The sequence below is a fragment of the Alexandromys fortis genome, unplaced genomic scaffold (genome assembly GCF_014885135.2).
Source record: "Alexandromys fortis isolate MF-2015 unplaced genomic scaffold, M_Fortis_MF-2015_v1.1 scaffold_112, whole genome shotgun sequence".
Taxonomy (NCBI): domain Eukaryota; kingdom Metazoa; phylum Chordata; class Mammalia; order Rodentia; family Cricetidae; genus Alexandromys; species Alexandromys fortis.
In genome coordinates, this window is record NW_026068013.1 from 1,208,606 (window position 1) to 1,221,218 (window position 12,613).

Consider the following 12,613-nt stretch of genomic DNA (forward strand, 5'->3'; position numbering starts at 1 on the left):
GGGAGATTACACAGTGATTTTCTTGTTGATGTTTTAATGTTGCCCAAATGTCCCTGTGCTTACAGACTTAAGTAGATGCTAACAGAAGTCTACTTTTCAATACTAAAAAGAATGTTTAGAAGTGACAAAACTGACAGATCTATGTTTTCTTTGCTTGTTAAACATATATAATAAGTATATAGTCCTTATAATTACATATGCTACATATTATATTTTTAAAAAAACTTTTTATTAATTATTTTGTGAATTTCTCAAAATGTAACCCAATCCCATTCATCTCCCCATCCCTCCATATCTGTTCTCAGTCCTTGCAATCTCCCCCCAAAGGAAAGCAAACAGACTAAAAACGAAACAAAACAACAACTCAAAAGCTCTTGCAGTGGAAGCTGCAGTGTGTCATCACATAGCTTTACTTGTGGGTGTTCATTTCAATGAGTCACTGAACTGGTTCGAGGCCTCTGTCTTTCTGCTGTGCTATCAGTACTGAACCCTCCCCAGCACTCCTCTCAGAGTCCTGTTGTCCTGTGTCCTGGAGACCCTACAGCTTTGCTTCTGCAGGCCTGGTCCCTTCACATGCTCCAGTAGTTCTTGGATAGAGTAGATGTTGGGGTCAACCAACTCAAAGCCCTCTATCTGAGCCTGGATGGTACCTGAATTAGTTAGGTACAACTGCTCTCCCACACTGCTCAGGTGAAGGGAAGGGCCATCTCTCCATCATCCACATCTCAGCAAGCAGGCAAGGGCTAGGGCCAGCTTTCCCACAGGCCAAGATCTATTGTGTTGGCTGCCCAGGTGATGTACCATCCCTCTCTTCTAAGTGCTGAAGTCAGCAAGCCGAGGGGCATTTCACCCCCTCTCACACATTCCTGAACAACGTTCCTATACTGTCCAGGTAAAAGGAAGTTCCAGCTCTCTTATCTGTGGCTGCCATCAAGGGGCAGGGCCAACTCTCTCTTGGGCATCCTCCTGGCCTCAGACGGTAGCCCAGACCACAGACATCCAAATAGCCCTCATTGGCAACATGGTTACAGTGAAGGTCCTCAGCACAGATCCCAGTCATAGAAGGGCCACGAACTCAGACATGACCCTAGGTAGCAGCAGAGGATTGGGTGTCAGAGAAGGGTACAGGCCACTCAGGTCAGCATGGACGCCAGGAGAAACATGGTCCTCAAACATCAACATGGGTTCAGGTGGCAGCAAAGACCACTCAGATGAATATGGCCCTGGGCAGCAGCATGCCCCCAGAAGTCAGCATGTCTTCAGGTGACAGCACACTCATCATATGGGCTTGTTTCTCACATTGCATTGCATTGCATCTCCAGTTCCACTTCTCTCCACAGTGCAGGGACCACTCTGCTTTTCTTTCCCTTCTCTCCACAATGTACTATATCTCTCCTATTTCTCACGGTGGGTGCTTGGGCATCCTGTATTATTTTTCTCATAATGTATCCATAATGCTTCTTTCCGATACCTTAATAGAACATGAAAATCAAAATGTAGTTTGGAACCCCTCCAGTAAAATGGATTTCTAGAAGTGGGATAAATATTCCAGCATGGTTATTTACAAAGCTACCAGCCCAGACAATGACTTGAAACCCCATCCAATGTACCTGCGTGCAGCTTCAGTTAGCAGTTTAGGGTCTCTGGATTGCAGCTGTTAGCTTCTATTAGTCATGTTGCACTTAAATGGGCTTTCAACTTCATAATGCCTGAGTTTGAAAAGGAAAAAGATCCAACTTTTGTTATTTAAAATGCACAGTATAAGAGAGACAAGTACTGAAGGAAAAGGACATAGTTTTGTGGATCTGGGGATGTGGGTCGGTCGGTGGAGAGCTTCTTTCAGATGTGCAACCCTTGCTCTCATGCCCAGTCCCACGTAAACCAGGCATAGGGAAGCAGGGCTGTAATCCACAAGTCTGAAGTGACTTTTTGGTATTTTGTTGTTTTTGTTATTGTTATTGGCTTTTTAAGAATAACTCACTTATTGTCTAAGAGCTACTAATGAGTGAGTACATATGATATTTGTCTTTCTGAGTCTGGGTTACATCACTCAATATGATGTTTTCTAGATCCATCTATTTGCCTGAAATTTTCACAAAGCAAATAAAACCAGACTACAATTCACAATCCCTGAGAACCTAGACAACAATGAGGACCCTAAGAGAGACATACATGAATCTAATATACATGGGAAGTAGAAAAATACAAGATCTTTTGAGTAAATTGGGGAACATGGAGACCATGAAAGAGGGTTGAAGGGGGGAGGGGAGATTCAGGGAGGGGAGACGAGAAAAATGTAGAGCTAAATAAAATCAATTTAAAAAAGAATAACTCACTTAAACATTTCTATTAAAAAATTTAAAAATTAAGAACACTTATTTAAATGCAATAATTAAGCCCTGGTCTAGTTTCCTCTTTGATTTATCTTTTAGTTCCTTTCAAAGTGTATTAAACTGTGGTGGACATTTTTCCATAACAAATCTAATTTGCCTGTTCAAACAAGTCAATATATAGTGTGATGATATATGTGTGTGTACAAATAACTAGGCCCTTTGGGGGTGGCGCATGATGTATGTCATCCCGCTTAATGTAAGGTATGAAGCATAGGTTTTCTGAAATGAACCTTCCAACTGCCTAGATCTCAGAAGGGACTGTTCTGAGGGCAGGGACAGTGGTGAACTCAGTCTGTCTGCTTCCTGGTAGCTGTTCGGACCTCCTGTATTCCTACCTGCCTCCCCACAAAGTCATCCTGGTTTTCCAGTTCTGTCCTGACACTCAGAACTGACTCCAACAGAAGGAGCTGAACTGTATCACAGTCTGGGAGAACTGCTAGTTTCCTCAGTCTTTTCAAGTTAATTCCTTTATTTTATACTCACACAGGGATGGCTTTGGCTCTTTGAGAGACGTTTTAATTTTTGTATGTATGGTTCATGTTAAGTCCCACTAACATAATACATAGTTCTTGCTTGGAGTCCTTTTTTGAGTATCTGATCAGTGCTCTGTAGCTGGATCATAACTGAGATTTGAGATTCCTCAGCCTCTCAAGTCTCGGTATCCGTGATGCAATTCCTAGCTTCCTCCTGGAAAACAGAACAATAAAACTCCCCAGGAACAGAGTGTAACAGAATGTGGTTAAATCTGCGCCATAAATTTTCTCCTAATTTCAGTGTAATTTGTTTATGTTATCTCTACTTAATCCACCCTTAAGGTCATTAAAATATAAAAGATGATTCAGATGTTTGTTTTGCTGTAATTCGTTATTCATTTGTGTTTCTAAAGACTAAGACAGTTATGTTATCTCCAAACAAAATTAGCACGTTCAACAAAGAATGCAATAATCAAGATCTTAGGTTAGCCGTTATGGCAAGGCCAAATGTGCTGGCGTGTCCTAAAGCTATTGATTCATGCTCATGACCCAAACAAGGCTCCTGCCTATGCACAGAGACAGTTAACTCAAGGTTAGACTAGGAGACATCTCAAGCTCCAGATGGACACCAAGACATTCTGAAAACTCTGGATCAAAGCAGATTTTTATTATATATACAAGCTTTGTTAAGTATTAACACACTAAGTCTTTGCTCCTACTACTGAGAATAACTTTCTGCAACATATGTGTTGGTAATATGTTCAATAATATTTACCCATGCCATATTGACTCATTTACTAAAATCAATATTTCTTCAACTCTACACTTAAGCCACATTTTCAAAAAAAGATAAAAGTGGCATAGGAAAGCTTCCAAATTTTCCTTTTAAAAGTATTCAGCCTTCAATTCTAATTACAAGTATATTCTTATTAGTGTTCTCATATCTTAAATTATTTAACTCACCACATAATGGTTAATGTGGTTATTATTTGTACTAAATAAGTAATCATATATTTGTATTTTGGGAAAAATCGGCTCTTCATTATTTATGTGAAGTTGTAATGAATTATAAAATAAGAAATATAGGGAATTTTGGAAATTATGCCATACTAAACTGGAATGTTTATGTTATCTGACATTTACTGTGTATTTCATAAGAGTTAAATTTCTTAAGTCATGCCTATTATTTGAGAGACATAAATACGTTTACACAAAGGGGTTTGATGTTTAGTAAATAAGAGTAGCTGTTCTTCTTAGATCTGTGGTTTGTGCTGCCACAAGATAAGGATACTGGATGAGCTCATCTAATTACACTCACACTGACCTTGTTTGTAAAAGAGAACAAAACAGCCATGAAGCACACAGCACTTGAGGAACAGTTCCCATATTGTGTGGAAGCCCGGGCTTTTCTGATGTGTCTCAGATGTGCAGCGGTAGATTATCTTGGCATCAGCTTTACGTGGAAAACTGTTACACACACTCTAACATTATCAGGATGATGCTCCGTGCTGACTCAAACTCCAGCTTTTGGACTGCTAAGAGAAGATTCTTCAAGTATTCTGTATCATTCAACACTCTGTACCCTCAGGAAACTCTCCCACCTCCATGCCAGTGATCTTCGAGTCCACATAACCTTGGTGAGCTCAAAACTGCTTGGATCATGTCCACTGCCAAAATTTACACTTAGTAGAAACATAAAAGACTACATTTGTAATATTCTCGTGATCCTCAATGTACTAATTTCAAGTAGGCTCAAAATTACTCTTATAACCTTCTTTATTCAAAACTAGTACCATACTGTGTTCCCAAGGCTGAAGCCGGAAGAGTTGAGAGTAAGAACAAGCCTTTCGAAGCAAACAAATAAACCAAAATTATGCTGCCTGTGTTTCTAAACATCCACGTGGTGGTTTGGGCAATGCAAAGTTTCCTCTGAAATATACTACTCCCTCTGTCTTCACCCCACTTCCTTGTGTACTTACAAACTCACGTGTAGTCATAAATGTTAGGTCCCATGAGCAATTCCAAGCATTGCTTTAAAATCCTGCATCCTACTCTGGTTTTAAGTCTTCATTTTTAAACATTCATGTACATGGTAAATGTTCCTTGGAATCATGGCTAATTTAAATGAAAGGATATAAAAAACAGGCAAATAAACACAAATCACTGCTTCCAAAGGCATTAGTAGTTTATTTTCCCAGCATTTTTTGTACTAAAATATCAAATAGTCAAACACCTTGGGGAGGGAGGTTTGAATTTAATTGGTTAATTGGTTGGTTAGTTAGTTATTGGTAGTTATACAAAGTGAACCTACAATCTCACATGCTAGTATTCTACCACTGTGTTATAAACCCAGCAGTGATATTAGTGTTTCCAATTCTTTTTAGAAAATACAGTGGAAGTGAGAGAAACCACAAAGGAATCTGGGGTAACCAGCTTCTGGAGAGAGTAGCTACATCAAGCACATTATTAGAATACAGTCAATATCCAATGTTGCAAGTTTTGTTTGTGAAACTTACAACCCCCTGGGCCTACCCTTTATCCTGAAGCCTGGAACTTCAAGCACAGGAAAACTCAGGTAACATGTTTAAACCTGGGAGAGTAGGGCATGAAATGAGGTGGACTAAAGGCTTGTGCAAGAGCCAACTTTATTTAGGGCATCAGGCCATTTCTATTCTGAGGGCATTAGGAGAGCTAGGCAAGGACATGTGAGCAAAGTTCAAGTTCTATACAGTCACAAGGATAAGGTCACATGAGTTTAAGATGTATGTGGCAACAGGTAACAAAGGCAACCAACCATGCTTGGGAACACCATCTAAACACTAGTGGGTAAGATAATGGCTAATCTGAAGTAAACCCTCTCCTACTGTTGCACCTGGGAGAGGCACAAAAGCACATTCCAAGAACCACCCATGTTATGGAGAAACGGAGGTTATAAGACTTTTGTCTCATTTCTTCGGAGTTTTCTCACAAGTTCTCAAAATTCTCCTTACACGGCTTCATTCAAGACCATACTTTGACAACATGCTCAAACTATGGAAAGAGTACAGAATGACTAAATTTCCCTGGTACCTCCCAGAAACCATGACCTAACTACTGAAATCTGTCAAATGTTTATGCACATATTTTACTATTTTATAGGAAACACGTAAGCTGATGAGATGGCACAGTAGGAAAAGTCACTTGCTGCCAACTCTGTGTTCTGATTTTGTTTATGTTGCTGTGATAAAGTATCCTGGTAAAAAACAACGTGTTGGGGGAAAGGTTTATTTGCCTTACAATTTCGAGTTATAGTTCATCATTGTGGAAATACCAGATTAGGAGCTACCTGGTCACATGACATCCGCAGTCAAGAGCAGAGAGGAATAGGTGCATTCATGCTTATCCCCTTGCTTGTTTGACTCAGGTTGGTTTCTCTACTCATATAGTTCAGAAGTTCTTGCCTAGAGAATGGCACTGCCCACAATGAGTTGAGTATTCCCAGATCAACTAACTTCATAAGAGAATTTCCCTACAGAACTGATTCACAGGCCAAACAAATGTAGGCCACCTTTCATCGAGGTTTGCTTCCCAGATGACTGTAAGTTGCATTAAGTTGACAATCAAAGACAACCATCAAAACTGGGGATTTTAATTAATTTAAATATTGGTTAGCATCCATGTGCTTAGTGCTGTGCTCAGTAGTATGCAATGATGAGCTTGCATTTTAACCTTAACCCCAAGAGATGCACAGTGTAGTAGAAAAGAGTAAGGTTGAGTTAGGTAAAAGTGATGCCTTTAAGGATGTCTGGGTCTCTGGTGTAGTTCACAGAACACATAGCAAAATTGTTAGCAGAGGTACAAAATGAATAAACCAACCAGAAGACAAGATAAAAATTTGAGATTTTCTCTTTCAAAAGATTGCAAAACCTGAGCCAGATCAAAATAAATATGGTTCTTACTGATCTGGAGGTTGGAAACTCAAGATCTTGTGTCACATTGGTCCTGGGGATCAAACTCAACATCAGGCAAGGCATCAAGTGCCCTTACCCACTGATCCATCCCACCACTGGCCCAAACAATGCCTCCCTTCATATTAAACTGAAGCAGAATTTCTCAGTCTATATTTCAGAGCACATTACTCAAACCATCCTATCCCACTAACTGCTCTGAATGAGTTCCACACCGATGGATCTGATGTCTTTGGGTCATACTCTCAGCATCTTCTCATTGTGCAGAAGAAGCAAGATACTCTCCATCGCTTTCTTGAGAAGGTTCCTTTCCCCATCACTGGGGACTCTACAGTCGTTGTATAATCACATCCGATGCCCCACCACTTACTATTACAGAGGTTTCAATGCTTGAATTTCAGGGAACACTAATAGTCACATCTCAGCTCCTGGTAACACCTAAACAATATGTAATAAAATGGCAACAATAAAATTAATTTCTTGAAGTGAATGTTTAAGATAAAGTGTTCTTTAAGGCTAATTTTTATTACAATGCAATTCTTATTCACAGGTGGAAACTCAGACAGAAGCTTCAAATTCATTGAGAAAAGCCCTTTAAAGATGTCAGTTTTTCAACCGCATCTCTGATTTTTCAGAGGGTAGTTTCTGTTGGGGACATTTCAAATTCTGAGTTCCCTAAAGTGAATTTAAAGTATAATCTTCCTTGTTAATTTTTGAGAGACACAAATATCTGTATAAATTTAGCTCTGCTCGAACAAGTGCTAAGTGCAGTTGTTGATGAGTAGCCTGGGGAGTGATTAAAATGGAATGTCCTAGAAGGACTAAGCTATGGAAAGAGAACAAAGTTCAAAATTGAAAGGACAAATGGACTGGTTGAGAACCAAGAAGTCAAGTAGATCCGTAAAAAAATGACGAAACAGGATGACTTGGGGCAGATTAAGTGCTCTAAGATATAGACTGGAAAATTTTATCCAATATGAAAGGAGATGTATCTTGGGCTGCAAGATGACTCGGTAGGTAAAGGCGCTTCTTACCAAGATTGACTACATGAGTTCAATCTCTGTGACTTCAAAGATTTGTCTTCTTACTTTGATGTACAGGCCATCACACACACACACACACACACACACACACACACACACACACTCACTCACTCACCACACAGTGTAAAGATAGTATTTAAACAAGGCATTTCTATGCAGTTGATAAAGGAGTGGCCTAAATAACATGTGTGAAGATGCTGTGATGACATTTGTGCAGAGAAGGGAATCTCTAGGGATAAGATAGGCGAGGATGCTGATGCTAGGATACAGGCTCTGGGAATCATGATAGGCAGTGAGCAGGGAGAAGGGGAGAGCCTGAGGTAGGACTGAAGTAAAGCATTCCATAAGGCAGTGTTTGTTTATTTATTTATTTATTTATTCATTCATTCATTCATTCATTCACTCACTCATTCATAGGACTAGGGGGAAGGTGCCACTGTTGAGAACTTCTTATTCACACAGACTGTACAGCAAAAGGTCAGGATGCTGAAATCGTTATGAACTCTCAGATCCGAGCTCTGTGAGGCAGCACACTGGCAGAAGGAAAAGTGATAAAACTCAGTTCTTAACATTCTGTAAGGCTCTGTAAGGTCAGGGTAAATGTTACCATATTAGCTAAAGTGTAAGGCAGTCATCAGAATGCTATGACTGCATGATCAATACAGAACCATTTATTGCATCAAGAAACTAGGTTTTCCAGATTACTAACAGAGGAAATGGGAATTTAAAAAACAAACACAAAACATGACCTAGAACTGATAACATTGTTTCATGGTCAAATGTCAAGTCTCTGACGCTTGTGAGATTAAGTTAAGCCAAGGTTCTCATTTAATCACATTAAGCTGGTTGAGGGGGATGTGGGGATCTGACAGATCACATTTTAGAAAAGTGTTTACTTCTAACTTAAATATAATTGTGGCGATTGGTGTTAGAACTCTCTAGTTAGAAAATGCCTTCCTTTATATAAATATCAACATCATAAGTAGTCATCCTTAACAAATACACACACAAGCATTGCTAAATAGAAGCAATAAGGTGCATTTGAGTGTGTGTGGGGGTGCGTGTGTGTGTGTGTGTAACAATAATTAAAGAGGCATGAACTTGACAGGGAGAGTTGCGGGGGAGAGGGAAGGTGGAAATGATGTACTCACGTTTGAAATTCTCAAACAAAGGTTTATAAACTTAAAAACTGTCACATTTTATTAATAGCACAGAAACAATATAGACAAAGTCCAGTGAGTGCTTTTGGAACAAGAACAAATTAAGCCACATGGACATGAGTTGTGTTGTTAAAACACAGAAAAGGCAGAAATGACACAGTTCTGTTAACCTCAACAAAGATGGGTTCTGTGCCAGCCAAGTTTATAGTGTGTATAACAGATGGGAACAAAAAAATCATTTAAAATTAATTTCTGAAATAGTTAATATGATCATATAAATTATATGTCTTGTCAAGAAAATATTTCCTGATGTGGACAATTTTAGAGATCCCACTGAGTTTTCAGAGTACAATATGTATACTTTCTTCAGATGATCTATGTAACTAAAATTGAAGACGTGAGATGGACAAATATTTTGCAGTGGCTACCGACAGCACATAGAATGACATTGTCGGGTTTTTGCGGTTACGTCAGAAAATCATCATCAAGAAATTCCTGCATGAAAATATTAATCCCTTGTCAAGTGTCATAGTTGGTACACATCTTTTCCCATTTTGTTAGTTGCCTCTTGACACTGTTGGTTGGTTTCTTCTTAAATTATACAGCAACTTCATGGGCTGATATAGTACCATGTATTTTGTACATAGCATCTATACTTTATGAATCTTTTCTAAAAATTATTTTCTTTTTTTGGTGGGGTACATCTTTTTTTAATTAATTTATTTATTTATTTATTTATTAAAGATTTCTGTCTCTTCCTCGCCGCCGCCTCCCATTTCCCTCCCCCTCCCCCAATAAAGTCCTCCTCCCTCGTCAGCCCAAAGAGCAATCAGGGCTCCCTGCCCTGTGGGAAGTCCGAGGACCACCCACCTCCATCCAGGTCTAGTAAGGTGAGCATCCAAACTGCCTAGGCTCCCACAAAACCAATAGGTGCAGTAGGATCAAAAACCCTTGATCTTAAAGCACATGATTCTTCCAGTAACTTCATTATTTCCTATCTTATATGTAGGCCTTTGGCCCATTTTAAGTTGATTTCTCCTTATGGTGAGAGAGGAGAGAGAAAGGTTTATGTCATCTATTTAGTCAACCTTTTGATTAGGACATTCTGTTTACATTCAAGGTTATTTTTTATATCCTATAATCGGTTAATTTCTGTGTGTGCTATTTATGTGCTCTTCATTCTTCTCTTGCTTATCTCGGTGGTTTAGTGGCATTATGGGTTAATGTTTGCTTCCTTTTTTCTTCTACATCTCCATTTCTGGGGCATTGTGTACATTAGTGCCAGGTAATGTCTTCTTGTTTCTGAATACAGGGCTCCCTCAAACATCATGAGTCTGGTCCAACAGGAATGAATTCCTTGATCTGCTCATCTTGAGAACACTGTACATCTGTTTCATTTCTGAAGGAGTGCTTTACCAAAATCAATTCCCTTGGTTGCCAAGATTTTTCCCCTTCTTGCTCTTCAGGGATCTGACCATCTCATCCTTTTTTCTCCAGAAAATTATGTTTTGGCTTCAGCGGGGATTTTTGTAAGCATGACAGCATTTTTCCTGTGCTTAGAACTTGTTCTGTCTTAGACTTTGGACAGTTTGAAGTACCATTGGGCCTACACAGGCTCTATTTGTATTCTATGTCAAATCTCCTGAGCTCCTGAGCTTGGTAGATCTAGACGTCCATATCTTCCTCATAGGATGGGAAATTTGGGGATATTTCATTAACTAAGATGTTTATGTTCTTCCCCCGTTCTGGACTATCTACAGCATCTATATTTGCTTAATGCATCGCCTAGGATTGGAAGCTTTCTTCATTGTTACTTTTTTGTATATGCAGCTGACTATTATAACAGATTGCTTTCATGTTCAAGACTTCTCTCTTCTACTTCTGCTCTGCATTTAAGATCCAGGGTTTTGTTTTTGAATCTTATTATCAGTTGAGGTCTTTCATTCTAGGACTTCTGTTTGGCTGTTTTCCATGATCTCTATCTCACAGCCAACTTTCTTATTTGTATTGTGAATTACCTCCATGATTTATTTGAAATGGCCATCTTGTCAATACAGCTCATTGGGCTTCCTCAGAAACATTGTTTTGATTTTTATCGCGTAGTTCCTCCACTTTGGTTCTGAGCAATGGTGCTCCTTGGAGGCATCAACTTTCCTTGTTTTTTTTGTTTTTGTTTTTGTGTTTTTTTCATACTTCTTACAATCCTTTGGGAATATCTACACATCAAGATCAGTGTTTCCACCCACCTTGTAGCATGGCTTTTGTAGTAAAGATTACTGCATGCCTTAGAAAGACAATTTGGTGGGAGCTGGAGAGATAACACAGCGGTTAAGAGCACTGGTTCCTCCTCCATGGGACCTGGTTTCAACTGACTGTTACAGCAGGTCACCACTGTCTGTAACTCAGGTCTCAGGGGATCTGACTCCCACACACAGACACAAATGCAAACAAAAACACCAATGCACATAAAAAATAAAAATATAGTAATTTAGCTCTGTTGATATATTACTCTGTGCTGATAATAACAATCACTTCCTTGACAACTTAAATAGGTGATCATCATATAATTTTTGAAACATTAAACAACATTTCTTAAATATAGATGTATACTTATTTATGTTACATTCACATAATTGGCACATCATCAAAATTTTACCATTTTAATGATGGAGGTGGGTCTTGTATCTTATCTGTTGCTTTAATTGGTTAATAATAAAGAAACTGCCTCGGCCCTCATAGGACAGAAAATTAGGTAGGCGGAGTAGACAGAAGAGAATGCTGGGAAAAAGAAGCTTAGTGAAGGAGTCGCCATGATTCTCCCGCTCCAGACAGACACAGGTTAAGATCCTCCCTGGTAAGCCAGCTCGTGGGCTACACAGAATATTAGAAATGGGTTAGAACAATATGTAAGAGCTAGCCAATAAGAAGCTGGAACTAGCTGGGCCAGGCAGTGTTTAATAGACTACAGTTTCCGTGTAATTATTTCGGGCATAAGCTAGCCATGCGGGCGGCCGGGTGCCGGGGACGCAGCCCTGCCGCTCCTATTTCAACATTTTAAGTGTGAAAAAACGAGGGGGAAATTGGGGCTAATGAGGGCTAAGGTACTGATTAATTATTGATTTTATGCAATAGTTGAATAAAATTTCCTGATGATTTAGCTGTGAAATGTCACCACACATTGAATTTTTGTAGCACAAAATAACATCTTGTCTACTTTTATGAAGTTTATACTCAGCTTATTTTTATGCATGACATCTGATCAAATAAATCTAGATCAAATAGGTATAATAAAATCAAGCTATTAGATAACATCCATTGCATTATTGAAAAAGTGGTTTTTGTATTAGAACATTTCTGTTCATGTAGAAATCATCAATTCAAATGTGTTTAAAAAATAGACGATTATTTTCAAGTATCAATAATAAATTCATGGTATCATTCCTGCTCTCATGCATTTTGCAGTATTCAAAAAAGTCTATGTAACTTACTGAGCATCATTTTGGCATTATGGTATGTATAAACATCATAATAAATATCAAATTCTCATGTTAAAAATAAATAAATAAACAAATATTTTTTAAAAAGAAGAAAAAAGAC

General features: G+C 38.8%; 1 long non-coding RNA gene across 2 annotated transcripts; it reads right to left on the reverse strand.

The window, feature by feature from the left end:
- Nucleotides 1-219: 219 nt before the first annotated feature.
- LOC126513695 (uncharacterized) lies at nucleotides 220-7,413 on the reverse strand. Of its 2 annotated transcripts, XR_007595414.1 has the most exons (4): nucleotides 4,191-7,413; nucleotides 2,877-3,080; nucleotides 1,611-1,709; nucleotides 220-1,471 (listed from the first exon to the last, which is right to left on the reverse strand). It is a non-coding gene; the product is annotated as an uncharacterized lncRNA (long non-coding RNA). The 2 variants fall into 2 exon arrangements; XR_007595413.1 differs by lacking the exon at nucleotides 4,191-7,413 and having other exon boundaries at nucleotides 2,877-3,695.
- Nucleotides 7,414-12,613: the final 5,200 nt, after the last annotated feature.